The sequence below is a fragment of the Diplotaxodon limnothrissa genome, linkage group LG5, assembly GCF_057381915.1.
Source record: "Diplotaxodon limnothrissa isolate DT_005_m linkage group LG5, D_limnothrissa_male_GT1.1, whole genome shotgun sequence".
NCBI lineage: Eukaryota > Metazoa > Chordata > Actinopteri > Cichliformes > Cichlidae > Diplotaxodon > Diplotaxodon limnothrissa.
This window is the reverse complement of record NC_140600.1, coordinates 7,884,355-7,906,019: the sequence shown is the minus strand read 5'-3', so window position 1 is coordinate 7,906,019 and position 21,665 is coordinate 7,884,355.

The following is a 21,665-nucleotide window of genomic DNA, read 5'->3' as shown; positions in this document are numbered from 1 at the left end:
GAAGATTTAAATGCGTGTAAGTAGATTTCCAGTGAGAGTTGGGTTTTTTTGCACGACAAACTAAGAATATCCACCGTCACCATCAACAGACAGACACAGACGCACGTGCACCGGCACGCACACGCCGGCCACAAGTACCACATCGTAAGAGCAGCATCAGGCAAATTAAGGCTGAGCTCCTGAAAACTTATCCATGTTTTCACGCTGCTTTCTTTTCTCTGGGTCTCGTGCATGCACGCGCTCTGCACAGTAAACTGGTGCGTAATTCACACGTATCAGTTTAAGCCAAAGAAGAACTAACAATTAGCATTCTTTTCCATTATTTCTGGCGTTTTCCAGTGCACATTCACGGTGGTCTCTCGGTGCGCTTTTGGTCATCGCAGACGTCAGCAGCAGCATTCTCTCTCTTTTACTGTCTGTTGACAGCAGTGATGGCCGACACCACGTAAGGCCCACAAAAATACAAAGTGGATTACATAAATGGTTTTACGAATGAGCCACAAAAATGCATTTTGGTTGGGACTTCACGGAACGTTACTGCCACTGTGAATGGAGTAGACAACTGGGTTTGATCGATTTAATGATCAGTAAAGCTGTCATAAGTTCATCCCATAGTTTCCAAAAATATATGTTTTTCTGTTTGTCTTTTAGACAGAATCTGCCGAACTTGGCTTAGTGGCCTGAAGAGTGCTATGTTACTTAGTAAGAATAGAACAGAGTAGAATAGCCCTTTATTGTTATTGTACAAGCTAGGGCTGTTCGATATAACGATATATATCGGATGACGATATAAAAACATCTATTGTTTCCTATGACGCTATGCTTGTTTCGGGGTGTCGTAAAATAAACAGTTTACAGCAATATTTTTTCATCGTTTTGATGGTCACTGTAGTGGCTAAATTAATTTCTTAAAGTTCTCTCTTTCTCTTATATTTAATATAACCACACTACGGACGGACAAGCACCTGTTTTTATGCGTTGTCGTTAGTAACAACGACGGTAAAACCATTGCGTGGCTCCGCTGTCCGCTTGTTTGTTTTCCACGTAAACCTTTCACAATAAAGCTCAAGATCCTGCTGAGACTTTTCAAAATAAACTGAATCATGGGAAAGAGTATGCAGAGAGTTTACGGATGAGAAGCAAAAAAGAGCCGTCAGGTCCTAAAAAACAAACCTTAGACTCAAACTTTGAAAGAAAATGGTAGCCGTTACAACTTATGTCTAAAAATGTATAGTTTCATGCATCGGTTACAACACTCGACTCCAGCTACATGACGCCCAGCTGGAAACACTTCACGCAAGGTGAGCTGCCCGAGATTCACAGAATTTACAGAAAATGTTACATTTTGGTGATTTATATCGTTGTCAGGACGATAAATGTATTATATCGGGATATGAGATTTTGGTCATATCGCACAGCCCTAGTACATGTACAACAAAATTATGGGAGGTGCAACTGTAGCTTATATAAACATATAATAAAAGAAACTCCCTCACCAAAAGCTAAGACCTCTTGGTTGGTTTGTTAGTACAGTTAATCACACAACCAGCCATATTATCAGTAAGGCAGTCAGTAGAGTGTTAACCTACCAGAGAGCCACCAGTTATGGCCACCTGTGTCTGCAGCTACCATTCCTAATAATACAAAATTTTGAGCCTCACTAAGACTAACCAGTTGTTTCCAAAACTTCCACTGGCACCACTACCAAACCTTTTGAAAGTTATCAAATGCTTATGAATGTTCTTCAACACATAAAAAGTAATTTCAATACAAAATCAAATGTATGAAACACTGAAAAAACTGTACAACACTGAATGGCAGTAACTGTTACTGTTAGTTACTGCTTTTTAGAATTATTACTGGACCAGAGAAAACTGGGATCGTATAAATATGTATCCTGTTGTGCACCTAAGAATGCAGTATGGGATGTAGTTTGAAGCCTGAGAACGCGTTGTGAAAGAGCCACAGCCTTGCAGCCTTTTGTTGCACTAGCTGTCAGTTTGTTGGGGTAATCTGGAGACATGTCATCCAAACTGTAAAGTCAAACTGTTCCCGCACACCACAATGGGGCTGAGACGAGTGACCACTCCATTGTAGACTGAACACCAACTGACTGCTTGCTTGGTTTGGAGCTGTGCTTTGGGTCTTGGCCCTTATTTTTGTGAAAATTAGCTCCAGTCAAACAGCATTCAGTGGATATGGCAAGTTACATCAAGTCCTTTGATATGTTCTGTTATATGACTATTGTTGTTCTGTGCCTCCACAGAGGTTTTACGACTCAAACTTAGAATCTATCTATCTTTACGCTTTCTTCAAATCTTCCTCAGTACATTGTCTACATTCCTTTGCCATTAAACAGTTACTGCCCAAATAAGTACCTACAGGTTTTAAGATAGTTGCTGATTCATAAGACTTGCTTCTAGAAGGACTTTGGACTGGTGTTTGTAATTCTGTTTTATAAAACTGACAGGTAAGAATGTTGTAGGCATCTCAACAAACAGTGTTCATGCTCAGTTTTTTCACTCTATCTGTTCTAGTTAGTCACTGAACTGTTATTTGAATTAAGTTGAAAAGCATTAGTATTGGTGTTCTGTAAGCCTGTGCAGACATTCATTTACAATAATTTATGATTCACTCACATAACACTTAACTCATCGAGTAATATTCAGCTGTCAAAAAATATAAATTGTTATAAGAAAAACATTTTTAAACAAACATTAAATCTTTTTTCATTTCACTGACATGGACACACTCATGTGGAGCCAACAGTTTGTTTAGCGGACCTGCACAGCATTGATTGCGTTGGTTGCAAAGAGGTGGTCCAAACTTTTAAGCCGGGGTGGATTCATTTTTTTCATTTTCCTTTTTTCACTATCTTTTGACTACAAATGTCAAGTTCTGGCATTAAAGTGAACTCGTTGTTTTGCAGTATTAATCTGTAGTAAGATGGGCTATTATCATGAGGTTAAGCTAACTATCTTCAACCATCTTCAGCTAACCTACAGTCCTGAGCTGTGTGTAGGTCATTAGTTTAGTTTAACCTTTTACTGTTGACGTCAGTTTCACTTTACACAATTGTCACAACTATGCATCACTGAGCTGCTGATTGACCTGAACAATTAGCTGTGTAAGTGTGTGCGTGAAATGAGCATTTTCAAAGGTTAACAGCTTGTGGGCTAATTTTCATGCACTGGTAAATCTTTTGGGTTTAGCTCTAATATTGTATAACAAAGGATGTGCAGCAGAGTTGCTGTGTGTATGCATGTGGCTGACTCCATGGCAGTACAGAGTAAACAGCAGCTATGCTAATCTCTGTATGAGCGTCCTACCAAGCTACATGAGTACTGTTTTCTCAGCTGCTGCGGGCTGCCACGACTCTGAATTCTACCCACAATGTGGCCACTCAGTTTGGCCTGTTGCTGTACAACAAAGGACAGCTTGAATGCAGGCAAACAGCTCTGCATTTGGACCGGTTGCTGAAAAAAAGTTTGAGCATTTCAGTAACTTGTGGATCTTTCTTTATCTTCATTAACATTTTCAGAATAGAACTGTGTTAAGAAGTATTGACTGAAAGAGAGACCATGTTACTTTACATGTTATTTTTATTTATTTATTTATTTTTAACACTTTTCTGTTATGTGGCCAAGCTAAAGAATTTTATAAAAGATGAAAGTAAGATCAAATTTCCTTCAGTGTTGGTTTCTTGGTATGATATATGGTGTTTGATTTCTTTTGTTAAAGAAGATGCAACAAATCTGAAAAAAAATATCTAGCTGTAAATATGACTTGCTCTCATTTTTATGTTTTTGAGAGTGGCTGAAATTCTGTGGCAAAATAGTTTTCTCGTAGGGAAATCATGGCCATCTTGTAAACATGACCGTTTTGAAAAATCCAGTGGCCAATGGAGATGTTTAATTAAAAGGCCTCATAGGGACAGTAAATTTGGTGATTTAGTCTACTTAAAAAATGTTACCACTATCTCTATACAGAGAGAGATCAGTGGGACCTGCCAGCCACACTGGGGACGGCCCATATCGGGACCCAGTGTGTGTCATGGCTAATTTGAGGTCATTTTGAAATGTAAACTCTCAAATGTTTTATTAACACAAATAGCAGTATTATTGTTTTAAAATGTACTTTAAAGAAACACAGATACATATCGGACCGTGAATTTTGTGTGAACGTTTAAAGCACATGTCAAAAAGATTATAAAAAAAAATGATTAAGATTACTGTATAGGTCATGACTGTTGTCACTGGCCAGTGTGAACATAAACAGGTTTTCATTTTCTAGCTGGGTGAATTTTTCCTCCCTGGAAAACTTAAATAAATTGCACAGTACATTTTGAAGCAATTTCTAAGAAAAAATGTCAGATGCAAATATGATACAAAATAAAAATCATACGTGGAAGTGAAAATGTAATTAATTTTTCAATGAAATTTGTCACATGGTTCAATAAATGGTTCTCAATGGTTCACAGTCATTTGGAAGAAGCCCATCCCCAATCTGTTCCCACAAAGTAGGAAGCATCAAAAATGTCCAAAATGTCTTGCATTAGGAGTTCCTTTCACTGTAACTAAGGGGCCAAGCCCAAGTCCTAAAAACTGCCTGACACCATAAGTGGCATCCTATCAGGTCCTGAGATCAACCCATTGTTTCAAAGGTCTTGTAGAAGCAGTCTGCATGCCTAGGTACTTGATTTTATACACCTTTGGCCATAGAAGTGATTTGAACACCTGGATTCAATGATTTGCATGTGATAGTGAATGCTTTATATAAAAGATACACGATATTGCCAAGAGTCTTAGCTACGTGTCTACTCAAAACCTTGGCCCTTTATTTTATTTAATACAGATGAATCTATCAGTATACGCTATGCTTAACTCTTGCAGGACCAGCTTTGGAATTGGTGTTTTCACTCTAAACATTTGCTCATCTTAAACACTGTAATTGTTCTTGTGGGTTTCATCTGTACGATGAGGTGGGCAATGTCATCCTAATTTATACTTTTCAGGTCCAAATGTCTACAAACATCTGTGTGCAGCCCGAAATTTATAACTGTGCTGACAAACATGCACGAACATATGCTTATATGCAGAGAGCCAAAGAGGTCTCAAGTATCGTACAGCGATATCGTTGCCATGGATTTTCTGTTTCCAGATGTTTCTGTAGGTGGCAGTCTGTTTCTCGTGTGTTCAATTATTGTAACTGTCGGTGCTCATGAACAGTCCCATTCTTTCCCTGTCTTTCCAATACAACCAAGAAATGTATAACAAATCACCTCCTGCGTACCAGATGATTATTCCTTGGAATGGTCGACCAGACACCAGGTGCTTGGAAAGCCAAGTACTTCGTAAAGCAGATACAGATTTAATCGCTGTTATTCTGCTTATTTCCTAAATTTATGGAGTTAAAACATCCACGATTGTGCTCTTCTAGATGTTGGCGCCAAATCTTCCTGTCATGGCCCTTCACGACTCCCACAAAACCAACAGCGACCCTGAAATGTGAGTCAGTAGGGTGGAGGGAAATTCCACGTCAGAGTGTTCCTTGAAGATTCAGCCTTGTCTACAGCTTTGCCTCTGTAATTGAATTAGGAAGTGGTGGGAATCTAGAGAGCTGCAGAGAGGGTTGTAAGTAAACAGACATGGCCTTTTAATCCCAGCCTCTGTTTGAAGTGCGTAAACCCTCCCCCCCCTCCGGACTTTTATGAGGTGTACCTCTCTCCGTGTTGTGCTGTGGAGGATTGAGTTTCACAAGCGGGGTTAGTTAGTTTATTTTACAACAAGGCAATGAAGGTGGGGGCCGTTGACAAGAAAAATAGTTAAGAGGCATGGAAGCAGCAACAAAGAGAGAAAACAGCATTACAGTGAGAAAAAAGATAGTGAGAAGTCAGGCAGGGTTTAATTTGAAGTGACTCGTAACAGTTTATTTAGGTAATCAAAGGCTCCCCAGGGTCGGGGTCAGATGTGATGCTGGGAATCTGGAATGCAATGTGAGACAAACACTCTGACCACTTTTTGGTATCAACTGTCGGTGTAAGTCACTAAAAAGGCAACAAATAACCTGACGTTTCAGACAAATAGCTAACATTGTTATCCATTTAAAGCAATGCTTTGATGTTTTGGGAAGATGAGAAGGTTGATAGCTTGGCGTACAAACCCTGTAAAACAATGACGTGTTGTTTTTTTATGCTTCATTTTAAATTGAAATAAACAAACCCAATATAAACTGTTTATTCCTGGGCTTTAAAGGTAAAGTATGACCTGTAATGCAAAAACCCACCAGGGGATTAATAGGATATTGTAGCTTCATTTCTTGGAAACCGTCATATCAGCCAGCTGTATCTACGATAAATAAGAGCTTGTATATCTTGCGAGCAGACTAATCCCGTCAATGTTAACTTGATGCAAGACATATTGTGGACATAACCAAAACAGGAGAAATTTGATTCACGTTAAATGTGTTTTCTTAGCCAGGTAAACTAGTTAACACGTGTCCATACTGAAGCCTCGGTTTGTTTAGAGTCGACCAAGCTGCTCCTCTGTGGTCAGTAATTCTTATAGACTGTATATGAAAAATTGTCACGGTCCTGGGTCTTATGACCCAGTGTTTTGAGTTTCAGTTCTTTTGATGTTCATAGTGTATGTTTAAGCTTATCAGGTTTCCTAAGTTTATTTGTTATCATGCCTAAGTGTTTCTAGTTCTTATTATTTCCCCCTCGTGTTCCAACTATGTTAAATCTCCCTTGCCCTTCGTGTGTTTCATGTCTGTTGTCTTATGTTGTTATGTCTGCCTCTCATGTTCCTGTTTCATTTTGGAGAGATCTCGTGTTTTTATATTATGGATTATGTTTTGAGTCCTTTGTGGTACTGTTTCGTGTTTCCCTAGATCTCAGTTATGGTTATCTTAGGTTTTGCTCTTTGGCTTCGTCATATGGCTTCCCTGTGTTCCATGTTATGTCCACTGTGATGGTTTTGTACCATATTTCAGGTTCCTATATTCTGTCTCCCCAGTTGCTGTTAAGTTTGCATGTTTAGAATTCAGTCAGTGTGTTTCCTGTTTTACTTTGAAGGTCCATGTCTCATGTGAGTGTTTCTAGTTTTGCTTCCCTTGCCTCGTCCTGCTTTATTACCCTCAGCTGTTCCTCCATGTGTTCCCACTTCCCCTAATCACCTCCTGTGTATTTAAGTCCTCTGTTTTCAGTGTGTGATTGTCAGGTCGTCTGTTGTCCACGCCATGTTTCCCATGCCATGCTTCCAAGTTTCTTGCCTAGGTTTTTCTTATTGCTTGTTTAGATTCCCCAGTTTAGGTTTGTGTTAATTTTGCTTCAGTTTGCCTTGCCCTTTGTTTGTACCTCTTCTACTAGCCTTATTAAACGGCTCGCCTTTTGTTAACATTTCAAGTTCTGTTCCCTGTTCCTTGGCGTCTGCGTTTTGGGTCCTTTTTCAATTCATACAGTCTGCCCTCGCCAGACTGTGACAAAAATGTATGCAGCCATTGTGATTTCACCCACTGGTGAAACCAGATATCACCAATGGGACAAAAGGGTTAGAGATACCTAAGTAAGATAAGTCTTTTGCCATGCTTATTTAGCTGTATACCATTCCAGTTTTTTCAGTTATTTATTATATGTTTATTTGTTGTGTTTAATTTAATTTATAACTGCTTAAGCAAATCTATTCCCAAATTTGGGTTTATTAAGAGTCTTATCTTTTCTTATCTTAGCAAGCTCTAATTCATTGTGGGGTTATAAAGGAAACTACCGAAAAACAAATTCAGCAGAGAATCATTTTTAGTAGAACCAAATGCTGAACAAGACTTAGACTTGATATCAGACTTTACATTTTAAATGGGTGATTAAAAAAAAAAAAAGTCCATGTATTGTTAACAAAAAGGAAACCCACCATAGAGACCAGTGTCAGGTGAAGGAACTGCAGTTTTTGGCACTTCTTTGCTTTATTTTTCAGCCACAAAGTTACACGTTTAGAACTGACAGGCTGATTGTTAGAGTAAGTTACATTATTGTTACAAGTAATTTAATACACTAATTATGCTGATGAGTAGATAGTACACGAAGCATTCTGAATACAAATCTTTGCCAAGACAGCTCACTCTCTGGGCAGGATTTGCTTTCAAGGAAACAGTATTGTATTTTGTATATATTTATTTGTCTTTTTTGGCCTTTTTAAAGCCCCTTTTCCATTAGTACTCTTGACTTGCCATGGTTTGTTTTCAGGGTTTTCCATTAGGTCATAATACCTGGTACCAGTTACTAAAATAGTACCTGTTCGCCCAGGGTTCCAAGCAACCTGAGCAGGTACTAAAATGTGTTGTCATCAGACTGCATGCCACTGATTGGTCAGTCAGTAGCGTCGCTTGATGAGTCATGAGAGCATCTCGTTAAAGGAAATTGAAACTGACATTTTTTTAAACCCGACAATTAGGGAAATGGAAAAAACAACGCCATGGTCCCAGAGTCTGATGAAAAGCCACAGAGCCAACACCAGGTATATTGTTGCCTCATCGTCCACTTTTGTTGTAGCGTTCATGAAGCATAGTAATTATGTCGCCGGATGCTCGGACACATTGCTATGACAACGACCATGCACATTAGTTGGTACTCAATTGTAATTGAAAACCAGTGGATCCGAGTTGTGACGAGTCGATCTGAGTAGGTACTGATGGGAAAGGGACTTAAATGTTTGCAGGGCAATAAAAATAACACATTTGTGGGTCAACTTGAAGAAGGCAGATATGAAATATGAAAGTAAGGTCAGAGGTCAAATGTGACATGATAATATAATTTAAAGAATTTCTACATGTTGGCAACATGCACCAAACTTCTAACGCTTTTTGTCAAATTTTGACCAATAAACCGTTAAGTTGACCTTAAAGATAAATTATATTTTAAAAGAGCAAATGAGAGATTTCTATAGAGTTCTTTCAAAGCTAACAGGATTATAATTTTGAGGTTATTGAATTTTGGAGTTAAAAAAAAATCTAACAGTTAAATCTTGAGGAGATCACATGCAATGTTGGTCAAGTTACTTGAAAAAAGTAATTAGTAACTAATTACTGATTACTTCTCCAAAAAAGTAATCCAGTTACTTTACTCATTACTTATTTTCAAAAGTAATTAGTTACTTTTTAAAAACATGATACACAGCCTGAATATGTAATAAAGCAACAGACCTTTCAGCCCAATTCTATTTTTTATGCATAATTCATCATATATAATTGAATCTAATGGAAAGCCTCTTTTTAAAAATTGCTTTATTAGTTTTAATCTTTGAATTTTGCACATTGCATTAAGCAAAAATTAAATTACAGTGGAACCCCGACTTACGAATACCCCATTTAACGAAAAATTCAAGTTACGAAGGCACTTAACGGCAATATTTCTGCCCGTTTACGGCAAATTGCCCGCGTAACGAAATCCGCTGGCTCTGATTGGCTGAGCCCAGAATGCATACAATGCCCCCAATGCCTTCCGAATCATGTGACAACCCCCTTGGCTTTCGTACTTGCGCTTCGCTGTTCCACTTGAACGACGTATTGTTGTTGCAGTTAGCAATTAGCCTATAGCCTATCGTTCACTCAAAAGGCGCGATGGGTGCTTCGACTTACGAAAGACCCTCGGGAACGAATTAATTTCGTAAGTCGGAGTTCCACTGTATATGCAACCGTCTTTGTCTTGAAGAAATTCTTTAACAGTTAAACCTGTTTTCTGCACATTCCAACATATAAAATATTATTTTTTTTGTATTTCTTTTTTTGTATCTCTTTTTCAAATAGATGCAAATAAAACACAGCAAAACAGATAAAATCAAAGATTGAGCAGCACTAAGTCCTGTCACTCTTAAATCTATTGTCACCTGTTTAGCAGGAGTGGGGCGGGTGGAGGTTTGCCTGGTGCCACAGCAGTCATGTCAGTGGAGGATCCCGGGGTTTCTGTGTGAACGTCACATTCCCGTGGCAGCGTGCTCGGTGCTCGCTCAGATTTCCAGTTAAATTTTTTGCTGTACAAAGAAGTTTTCTTCCCACGCAGAGTGAACAGCAGACGCTAATGTTTTTGTCTCTTTTTACAGAGTCAAACTAAAAGTAATGTCAGTACTTCCACACTTTAAACGCTGCATGGTCGTACTCTCCCTGCACTCCGTATTATCCACTGTTGATCTGCACACGTCTGTTGCCTCCATGGGTGTCGCCCGCTCGTATGTCATTGTCATGAGACACTCTCACAAACGAAATCACGGTTAAGTAATGCAGTAACGCAGCGCGCTTACGGGAAAGTAGCAGTAATCTAATTACTTTTTTGCAATAGTAATCCCTTACATTACTCGTTACTTGAAAAAAAGTTATCACATTTCAGTAACGCGTTACTGCCCATCTCTGATCACATGACCACATCATGTGATCTTCTCAATCAGGCCATGCCAAAAGAATATAGTATAGAATAGTCCTTTATCGTCATTGTACATGTATAAATGGAATAAAATAGGAGGAATAAATAACAAACAGGATGAATATATACAAAACAAGAGAAAGGCACACATTAGAGGACAGGTTGCAGAGTTGCATCAGTTTATAACTAGCAGATTTTTTTCCTAAAAGAAAGGTGCAACATGGTGGTGTAGTGATTAGCACTGCTGCCTCATAGCAAGCCTTTCTTTGTGCAGTTTGCATGATCTCTGGTTAATTGGTGATTCTAAATTGCCCATAGGTGTGAATGGTTATCTGTCTCTTTGTGTTAGCCTTGTGTCAGATTGGTGACCTGTCCAGGAGTATGCAGCTCTCGCCCTAATGTAGCCAGGATACGCTCCAGCTCCAAATGGAAGATGATGGATGGTTAAAAAAAAGCCAAAACTGAACCAAATGACTGGATTTCTGTTCTTATATCAAATCTAGAGTAAAGACATTTTTCTTGAAAACTGGTTTAGACTTTGATTTGTGGATGCAGACGAAGTGGAGCACATTGTGGAAAGCATGACTGTGTTAATGTCAACATTTACAATGCACTGAGACATTTCTAGCTCCCCAAAGCAACCGAGAGCTGTGTTTCCATTTTATTCCAATAATTTATCTCTAGATTATGGCTTGGCAAAACGGATGACATTTCAGGGATATCGAGCTCTGCCTCTCTCTCTCTCTCTGCTCTTCCACCCTCCTTAGTGTGAGGTCCTGAAACTCACCAAGCCACACAGAGAATTTATGACAGAGGACTTGAGCTGCATACCTTAGATTTCTCTTCAAACAGATCCATCTCTACAGGAGTGCAGGCCATGCATAAATCAAACTGATGAGGGGATAAAATAAGAAAAAAGAAAAAGGCAGAAATATCGTGCATTTCTACATTTTTCCCCCCAAAAATTTTGGACCAGGATTCAGTTAGAAGCATCTAACGACATGTGATGTGTCCACCTTAGGGTGCATCTCCAACAGGTGAGGCTAGATGGCGTAATGCATTCAAAAGCTAATCCGAACACAACGGGGCTTTGTGCCGAGCCAGCGATAACAGCAGTGAGGCTTCTCAGGTAGCAACTCAAGCTGATTTCATTCTCACTGCTCAGAGGACAGCATCCGTTTAAGAAATCTGTAAAAGCAGCAGGATTGTGTGATTCCACCACTGCTGAGCAGTTACGGGGAAATTAAGAGACATAGCAGATGAAAGAAAGAAGCCAGCGCTGTAAGTGCTTTCTCACAGGAGGGAAAAGATTACGAAAGAAGAAGGGGCCTGAGTGCGCAGGGTAAGCCAGGTCATTGGCTAGGATCTGGGAGGTTTTAGGGCCACTCAGCAGCAGGGCATGGAGAGTTAGCCGCTGCACACTCAGCCTGTGTGGCTGTGAGGTTGGCCTTGCTGGCTTGCTTGGTTGTAATGCTCTGCAGAAGGCTACAGCCAAGCCAAACAGCTCTGTGCTCGCTCTCCTTCTCTCTCTCTCTCTCTCTCACACACACACACACACACACACACACACACACACACACACACACACACACACACACACACACACACACACGATCTTAATTTAGACTTTACTTTCATTTCACCTCAATCTGTGGGTGTTTGATTTTACTGTGGCCCACTTCAGCTGTTCCCTTCACCTTAGGACTTGTTTGCCTGTTTTCTGACTCTGTGTCCAACAAATAGCATTTCGTTCAGTAGATGAAATTCAGATTACACAAAGTGTAACATTTGCCCTACCAGATTGTCCTGTTTGACTGACCTTTATTCCCTCTATCGTACATGAAATGTGGTGGAATGGAAGTGAAAGTGTGCTTCTTTATGAAAAATGTCATCTACCTGAACATTCTGATTTAAGCCACCTGTAGCCTGTAGCAAATTTTTCCCTTAAGTGTTACTGCAAGTGTCAGCCAAAGTAAAAAGGTGAAACTCAAGGAGGTACTTATATATACCGGTGATAAGCGAAGACACACACACATACAGAAGGGAGAGAGTCATTAAGGAGGTCATAAATCACAGGGAGCAGTGCCAGAGAGCGATCACTCTCCCACTGTCTAAACACTGCTCTCACTCAGCCTTATTAGCAGGAGTCGTACTTTCACCCAGGCTGCAGATATTAGCCTCCCCGCTAAAGATAATCACAAAGATTAGATTACGGCTGCCAGAGGTACTGTACTGGGACAGCTCCAGGAGATATTGGGTTCATTGGAGGCTAGTTTCACAAAGAGAATATATCTTATTCAGTCATATTCATATTCTTGATATCTTTGTTACCACCAGAGCTGGACTTTACCAGTTATTCACCACTGTTATATCATCAGATCATCTAAAATAATGTTTGCTAGTTCTTATAACCAACCCATAAAGAAATGGACATTCAGGGGACTTTCTATATTGTTCTTTAACATTACAGTGACTCTTAACAAAGCCTTGGAATTCTCCTCAAACGTTGTTTTGGGAACAGAAATGTAGCATTGCAAAGCTGCATGCATTACTTTCCACTTTGGTTATTTGTCATATTACAACATTGCGCAGAGGACAAGGCATGTTTAAAGAATCTTCCATATCGGTTGCACGAAAACATGTTGAAAACTTTAGCATATGCTACTTCCGGTGGGGAAACTCCTGTAGGGCGCTTCGTTTCCGGTGTGATATTCGCGTCTTGTTTACGGTCGGGTTTTCCAAAAAATTAACCAAATGGACGAATCAAGCGGCGATTTACAATTCTCAACATGTTTTGGGCATTTACCGAATATATCTGTAGATGATGTTCATCGGCTTGTCGATATTTTTCCCTCGCGCCTCAGAGCAAAAGAGAAAGGGTTGAAGTTTCTCAGTATTTGTATATAGAGTTCCCTCGTTTATCGTGGGTGTTATGTTCTAAAAAAAAAGTCCATTATATGTTTCAGTCCCAAACATTTATTTGAGAAATAAACATACAGTATATTTGTCTTTCTATAAATAATAATGATAATAATGATTAATTTTAAGCTTAATTGCTTAATTTAAGTTTAATGCACCTTATCATCCGGTGGTATGGTAAAAAGAAACAAAAACGGTAGCTTCTACTTTAGCATGTCCAGAAGTCCAACTTTTTGTGCGATGGTTAGCATCTTCCTCTGCCTTTTGGGTGCTACCGCAGGTGCCTTTGACAGTGCAAAACGTTTCGTCGACATTGTTATGTTTGTTGGGGAGAAAACTTACAAACATACAGTACACCACTTCAGAGTCACACTGCTAGTGATCGATGTAGCGATTCTGTACTGTACAGGAGAGCACGGCACGGAGGAGATCGACAATGATCTACAGCTGATCAGGGCGCAGAACATAATGCGCTTTAAAAAAAAAAGTATGCAAAATTGCACTAAAAGAATCCATGAAACAGCGAGGCTGCAAAAAGTGAACTGCGTTATAGCGAGGGACCACTGTAATTGTGAAGATAAGTCACAACATACCCTTCGTAAATACTAACATATAGAGACCCTTACCAGCATCATTCATGTATTTTTTTATATCCTGTGGCTTTTTTTCACGGTTTGTTGACATGCTGTGTAGGTGTGTTCTGATATCGACATAACGGGGAAACATCTGGCTTTGACTATTGTTCACCTGTAGTTTGAATGCTGGACATTTGCCTGTTTAAACCATAAGAACTGTCACTATACAGAGATGTGCTTCTGAATGTGGACGATGTGTCTTCTGCATGCAGTAATGCAGTTCTGCTTATGTTGAGTGATGTAAACAAACAATCGAGCTACGCTCTTCAAACATCAAAATTGATCATTTGATTTTTTTATGTCACAGCAATGGTGAGTGTTCCCACCCTCTGCTCTTTGTACCTTAACGTAATCGTTCCGTTTTCATATTTTGGGCATGATTTTTGAGTCCACCTTCGCAGCAGCAATTGACTGCAAAATAAAGCTACCGGAAATGTACAACCCTACATCTGGTCTTAAAACAGGAAGTTAGCATTTTCTCGTGCACAGGGTCTATCATACCAACTTGGTCATAACTTGGGCTAGCATGACTTTAGGAGGATGTTCTGTTTTGCTTATTTAATGGTGCTATTATAACATTCTGTGGATTTTTAGGATATTGAGAGAATGTCCTCTCATTGTTCTCTGTTACTGGTATGGGGATGTGTTACTCAGGACAGCTGGTGTATGAACAGTATTACTGTTTGAAGCAGGATCTTTATCTCTATCCAAATGAATTTTTAGAGTTGATCACTGTAACAATAGGAGGATTTGATAGCCTGTAATCAGAACCCCTCGAGTCTGATAACTGTCAGAAAATACTACCTCCAGAATGTGGAGTACATTTTATTTAAACCCTGATACTTACTGATAAATGCAAAAAGAAAAGAAAAAAAATCAAAAAAGGAAATATCTATAGAAAACTATAAAAGACAAAGAAGCAATAATCCTACGAGCCAAACTCATTGATAACCTTTGTGCACATTTTTTGGGGGGCAAAGGATGGTGGAGAGAGATTCTAAAAGAAAACACATAGAGAATGAATGTTTTTATCCTACGTGTATTACTGCCATATCAATAGTTTAATGTAAAATTGACAGTTTATGTTAATTTGTAGTTATGGTGGTACCCATGCTGACAAGATTAATACCAATTACTCAGGACTTCCTGACTGTGAGGAGCCCATGAGTGCGCAGACAGCTGTCTCTAGATTTCTGTGATAAAAAGTAAATATAATATAAACTATAAAAAAATAGTTTATAAGTTTATTTGGACGTACTATTATTTCCAACACAGATATAACAAAATGCCTGGAAAGTGTCATAAAATATTAAGTTTTAATTGAGTTGACAATCTTTATTGAAATAAAGTTAGTTTTTTAGTTTTTTTTAGTTTTTTCGTCATGGCATTAGTATTAGTTTGAGTATTAGTCCATGAGTCCATGAGTATTAGTTTTGGCCACTTGTTTATGATGCCTGCATATTTGTAGTAATGTATGAAGACAATACAACTGGCTCTTCATTCCATGGGAAAGCCACGCCCCCAGTGACCTATGACCCTGCAATCACAGTGTGTCCATAGCAACTAATGCCCATCAATAGCGGGTGATAAAGTAAGAGGAAATGGGATGGTGTAAATGTCATTACAACTGTCACTGATTTATACAGTAGCAGTGACCACACAGTTTTATTACACAGTGGCAACACATTCAAGTTGCAGATGTCTGATCACATGATACACACTTCCTAAGTAGCATTTGAGAATTCTAATATGTGTAACAATGTGGCCTTTCACACCTACTCTAAGTATTGTAATGTTTGTTTTAATGTGTCTGCCTCGGCTGGAACTCCCTAAAGAACTGATTTAGGTCTGAGCTCCTTTGAAAAAGCTTGCTCATATAATGAAATCAATGCTTAACAGTAAGGTTTTTGTTCCATTGCAGATTATGTGCTGAAAAGTTAGTTCTCAGCCAGAATGTGTCAAAAGAAATACAGTTCGTGGTAGCAGTCTTAAACCAAATTGATCCCCAGCGGATATACTATGAGTCATTTAATTTAATAAATCTCTAAAAATGTAATTGAAATTTTTTAAGCTGTATTTTTTCCTCTTTATTCCACTGTGAAATCAGCTTGGAGGCTTTCAGTTATAGCCTCTAAAGGCTACATATATGTTATAAACTAATAAGTAATTGATCTAATAACAAAGTATTGCTTTCATTATTCCTCTGCAATGTGCTTGATCAAACTATACATGCATATCATTGTATTTAAACCCCACATACAGCATCATGTTTCTGGAAGTATAAGAATGTTTAATATGAGGTAATCGACAGCTGCAAATCTTCTTTCAAACACACAGCTTCCTGCTAAAGCCTTAATTATACTTTGCTGCATATATGAATACAGATGGCTAGAAACACGATGGTCAAGTAGTCATTCCTGTTATACAGTACTGTGCAAAAGTCTTGAGCCAAGCCATTAGTAAAGAAGGGAAACAAGGAAAAAAGGTTAGGTTTCCCAAATTCTGTCATGGTCCTGGGTCGTTGACCCAGCGTTTTGTGTTTATTCTGATTTGTATTAGTTTAGGGGTTAACCTGAAATTTGGTGTATTGTCAGCCCTACCTGTGTCTGTCCTTGGTGCTCTGTTCATGTCCCCGTGTTGTGTTGTACATCAGTCTGTTTCCTGTTTTATTTCGAAGGCTCGTGTTCTGGATTTCCTGTTCTGTTCTGAAGGGCTGTGTCTGTTGTTATTGTGTTCAGCTTGTCTCCTCCGGTCCCCATGTGTATTAGGTTCAGCTGTTCTTCCCTCCTGTGTGTGATTACCTGATTACCTTGTGTGTGTATATTTAGTGGGTGTCGGTCTGTGTTCGTTGTCGGCTCGTCTGCGTTCATCCATGTATCACTGCGTTAATCTACATTCATCTGCATTCTTCCGTGTATCTCTGCGTTCTATGGTGTTCCTGTCTCTGCCCCACACCCCTTTTGTATGGTCTCAGGTTTGTCACTTAGTTTCTCCCAGTTTAGGTTTCCGTTTGTAATTACTCATGCTTCATTGCCTGTTTTTGCCACTACCACCTTGTAAATAAACGTCACTCGTATCCTCAGTTTGCTGCATTTTGGGTCCTCCTTTTCCTCCACACCACACGGCTCCCTCCGCCAGCCGTGACAAATTCACAAGAGCTGGACTGAAAATCAGTGGCAGCAGGTCCACAATCTGAATTCAGATTCAAAGTTTTGGTTCAAACCATTACTAGTCCAGGAGATTGGAAGGAGAGTGTCTACAGCCATCTTCTGAATACAGAAAAGTGTTTTTGAACATCTTCCAGATTTTTATCTACTATACAATACTGTGCAGAAAGCATCTAATTATTTCATTTTTCAGCATGGCAGTGATTCCAAACACACTGCCACTGCAGTAGACACATAGACACATGGAAAAACACACAGAGATGATCAGTCATGGATTAGCCTCCCCAGTAGGGCTGAGTTTCGTCACTGATTTCTAGAATCGATTCGATTCCGATTTGCAAGGTCCCGATTCGATCCATAATTTCAATTTGATTAGATTCGAATCTATTTGAATCAGGGAAATTCTGACTCAGACAGTCATAAATATTATAATTCTGATCATTTATTAGTACTGACACTTGTGAGACTTCATCAGAGGTGGGAGCATCACAGCAGATGCCTTTGTGTCAAAGTAACTGAGGATAAAACACAGAAAAACATGAAGGAGATTTTTCTGGCCTGGCTTTTTATAGCAGATAGCAACGCAAAGTTACAGCGGTTTTATTAGAGGCACAGCCAAGCGTTTTGCAATTTGTCATAATTTGAAAAAGTTTATATTTCTTCAGTTTTAAACAACAGAAATGAGGCTTTCTTGTGGTAAGTCATTAAAAAAAACAGCGGCCGACAGCGCTGTACACAACGGTAGACTGGTGGGTAATAAGCAAGTGAACAATGCAGAAAATTGAGATTTTTATATGGGAAACTGTTCTTGAAGTACATGAAGAGAGAGAGAGAGCTCTGCAGGAAGTGTGATTTTTATCGTGGTGGAAGCAAAACAGCAAAAGTAAGACGGAGTTAATGACGATGTTTATGTGAAGCCAAATATGAAGCATAGTTTGGATCTTCTTTTGCTGTTGGTTCAGGCAGTTTTGGTTGGGGAGAGATTAAACCTGCAGCTTCAGAATCTAGCGCAAAGACGTAAACACAAGGTGCGGATCCTCCGACGCATCAGAATCAGTGAGGTGTCTGCTTTCAGCCCCAAGGGCACGTATACAGACCCGCTGTCGGGTGAGAAAGCTGACATCTCACTGATTCTGATGTGTCGGGTCGCGCTTTGTGTTTACATTTTTGTGCGGAATCCGTTTACCTGCTCTCATTTACTGTTGTAGCTGTTTGTTGGCTGTTGAAATAGTTTTGTGAGCTTTAACCTGAGATTCTGGCGTTTCTGGCAGAGCCCAAACCTCAACATTGATGGAGCAGTCTGGGATCATCAGAATGGAACAAAAGGCAGCCAACATCAAAAGAAGAGCTTTGAATATCTGAAACTGCAAGAAAGTTCAACCAATTACCTACTGAACACAGTGTGTTCAGTAGGTATTCATTTTAATTAAGTTAATTAGAATTATGCAAATTCAGTTTTTTCCTTATGTGCTGTGCATCCATTTCCGTGTCTGCACAGCACATAAGGCATATTTAAAAACAAGGCTTTCCCCCAGTACTGTAGTTCTGTGGGGTATGTAAATTCTATATGGACAAGTCTGTGGGGTCACAGAAAATTGGCAATTCAATCCTATTCAGTTTTATTTATATAGCGACAAATCACAATTGTTGCCTCAAGATGCTGTATATTGCAAGGTAAAGACCCTGCAATAATACAGAGAAAGCAGAGAAAACCCCAACAATCATATGACCCCCTATGATCAAGTGTTTTGCCGACAGTAGGAAGAAAAACTCCCTTTAGCAGGAAGAAACCTCCAGCAGAACGAGGCCATGGAGGGCTATGCACCTGCCACGACCAGTTGAGGGTGATGGGAGGAAGACAGGACTGTGAGAGAGAGACAGAGATTAATAATATCTAATGACTCGGAGTGGTGTATAATGAGTGAGTGATAATGAGAGAAAAAAGATGATGAAAGGTTCTGTTTGGTTTATTTAAAGCATTTAATGTAGCTACTCTGACCCCATGGGTCATCCTAAGATTCCAGTACTGACCTAAGCTTCCAGCTTTACCCAAGTTTTACCTCCTGTCTGTAGCTCAGGAGGTAAAGCAGGTCATCTACTAATCAGAAGGTTGGTAGTTTGATCCCTGGCTGCTAGAGTCCTCAAGTTGCTCTCTGGTGCATCCATCAGAGTCTGAATGTGTGTAACTGTTAGACAGAGAGCACTTAAGTGTAGAAAAAGTGCTTGAATGAGGCGCTCAGGTAGAGTGGAAAAGCACTTGTTCTCTTGCATTAGCCCCCCATCTTTTTTATACTTGCACACACTACTTACACACATACTGCTTCATCTCATGTGGTGTGACCCTGCGAGCAGATACCAAACATGTTTATCAAAAGCTATTCACAGTCTCTTGCCAGTAAACAAACCAGCATGCAGCGTGCACAACATATGCTAGTGAGATATCAAGTGGAACAAAGTTCTCAACTCATTGTAATGACAGTGTTATACTTATTATTAATTATCCCAGAAGGATGTTGACGAGATTAAAGCGGGATGTGGCAGGTGTGGGACTGCTAAGATTGGATGTACCAGTGCAGCTTGGGGAAATAATTACTTCGAAATAAGTCACATAATAAACTTGTTTTGTGAACTACAAAAGATTTTTGTTTGTGTACAGGCTGCTCTTTGTGGTTTCAGCCAACTGAATTAAACAAGATGAAAGCAGATATTACACAAGCAACATGGCTGATTTCTAGCCCTTAGACACTATAAAGCTCATATAAAAGGTAGAATTCAGTGTGTCAGTCTTATCAGTATCATCATCTTAAATAGAAACTGATAATAATAACACAAAATTAGTATACTTTCATTTGTTCTGCTAGACAAAAACAAAAACATAATGTAACAAAGCAGCTCTTGATCCAATGTCTGATTTAAAAACTAAAAACTAAAATTTCACTTGCTGAGCAGTGCAAAATAATCTCTCGTCTTCTTCTCTTTCTTTTCCCACTACCAGTATCTCACATTGTTAAAAAAACAAACAAAAATAACCAGAAATAACAGAGCATACTCTGTTTATGCTAGCACTGCAACCTCAGCTTGATATCTACACTATTAACACGTCACAAGGATGAGAAAAAAAAAGGATTCGTTGAGGCTCTAAATGCTCCACGAGGTGTTATTTTCTTATTACTGAGCAAGTATCTCCATGCTGTCACTGTAAGCAACACCAGGCTATGATCCAGCCCGCTTTAATCCCAGGTTGTTGCGGAAACAGAAATAAGATAAATAATAAAGGGGTTTGAGGAGGGGGACTATTATGGACAGTTTTGAGAAAGTTTTTCTCAGACTTGAGAAAGCTCCTTAATAAAACTGTTTTAGTCACTTTTGAGCACTTGCAACCAATTTGTTCTGTTCTCTGGTTTATATCAAAGAATATCTGATTATCATTTGATTTGTGGCTTTTTGGTGGTCAAAAATGTACTTGGACACTAGATATTTTACAATATAATTCATCTGATTAATCATCAAATTAACTATGGGTGGCTATGATAAATATATATACATATATACAAATGTGTGCATACAGCCTGTCACTGCATCTGTCTTTGTGGACACACAAGTTGACAACGAGCAATAACCAGCCTATGCTCAGAGCCTGGGAATGGGACTGATGACTGGTATAAATAGCCTCACAGGGACTTAGAGGTAACACCCAGAGCCACCAACACAATGATAACACACACATAGGCTCCTATGGGAAACTATTACAGTTTAGGGCATACTATAAAACAGTCAACACTATCAGGGTGGAAATCAGTCAGTCAGGGGTTTAGACAGTTTTTGGAAAGTGTGGTTATGTGTGTGTTTGAGGGCTGTGTAAGTAAGGAATTGCATTCATGTGCTGTCTTAGCCTGAAATACATCTACAGAGACCCCTTCCAATTGTAACCCCAACCCTGTAAACCACATTTTGAGCCTCAAAATGCCTTCAAATTTGTGAGGAGCAGCATTTGGTCCCCACAAGTGATTGTGTGTGTGTGAAGTACACACACACACACACACACACACACACACACACACACACACACACACACACACACACACACACGCACACACACACGCACACACAAGGACAAAGACAAACACAACTGTTATCTCTGGTCTGAGGAAGTACCTCCTTTAAGTTCAGCTTGGCTATTTCTGTGTGGACACCCAGCACACTGACTGTGTATGTTCAGTGATGGACACACTGCTGGAGTGGCTTCCCTGGAAGGAAGTGACGCCTTTCACAGACGGAAAGTGTGTGAACTCAGAAGGCTTTCGATCGGCGTGCAGCTTGTGTGTTCGGTGTCATTGCTTCTGCAGGGTGTCAGTTACTGAGAACCAAAACACTCGTATCTATAAATCAGTGTAAAAGTAAGTTTACAGAACAAACACAGAGTGGGACATTGTCACCCAAATAAAGGAGAGATTTAACACATTTGGTTGATTCATAGTCCCTAAAGCCTATATACTTTTTTAAATTTAAATCACATGTAATCCAGAAGTAATCCAG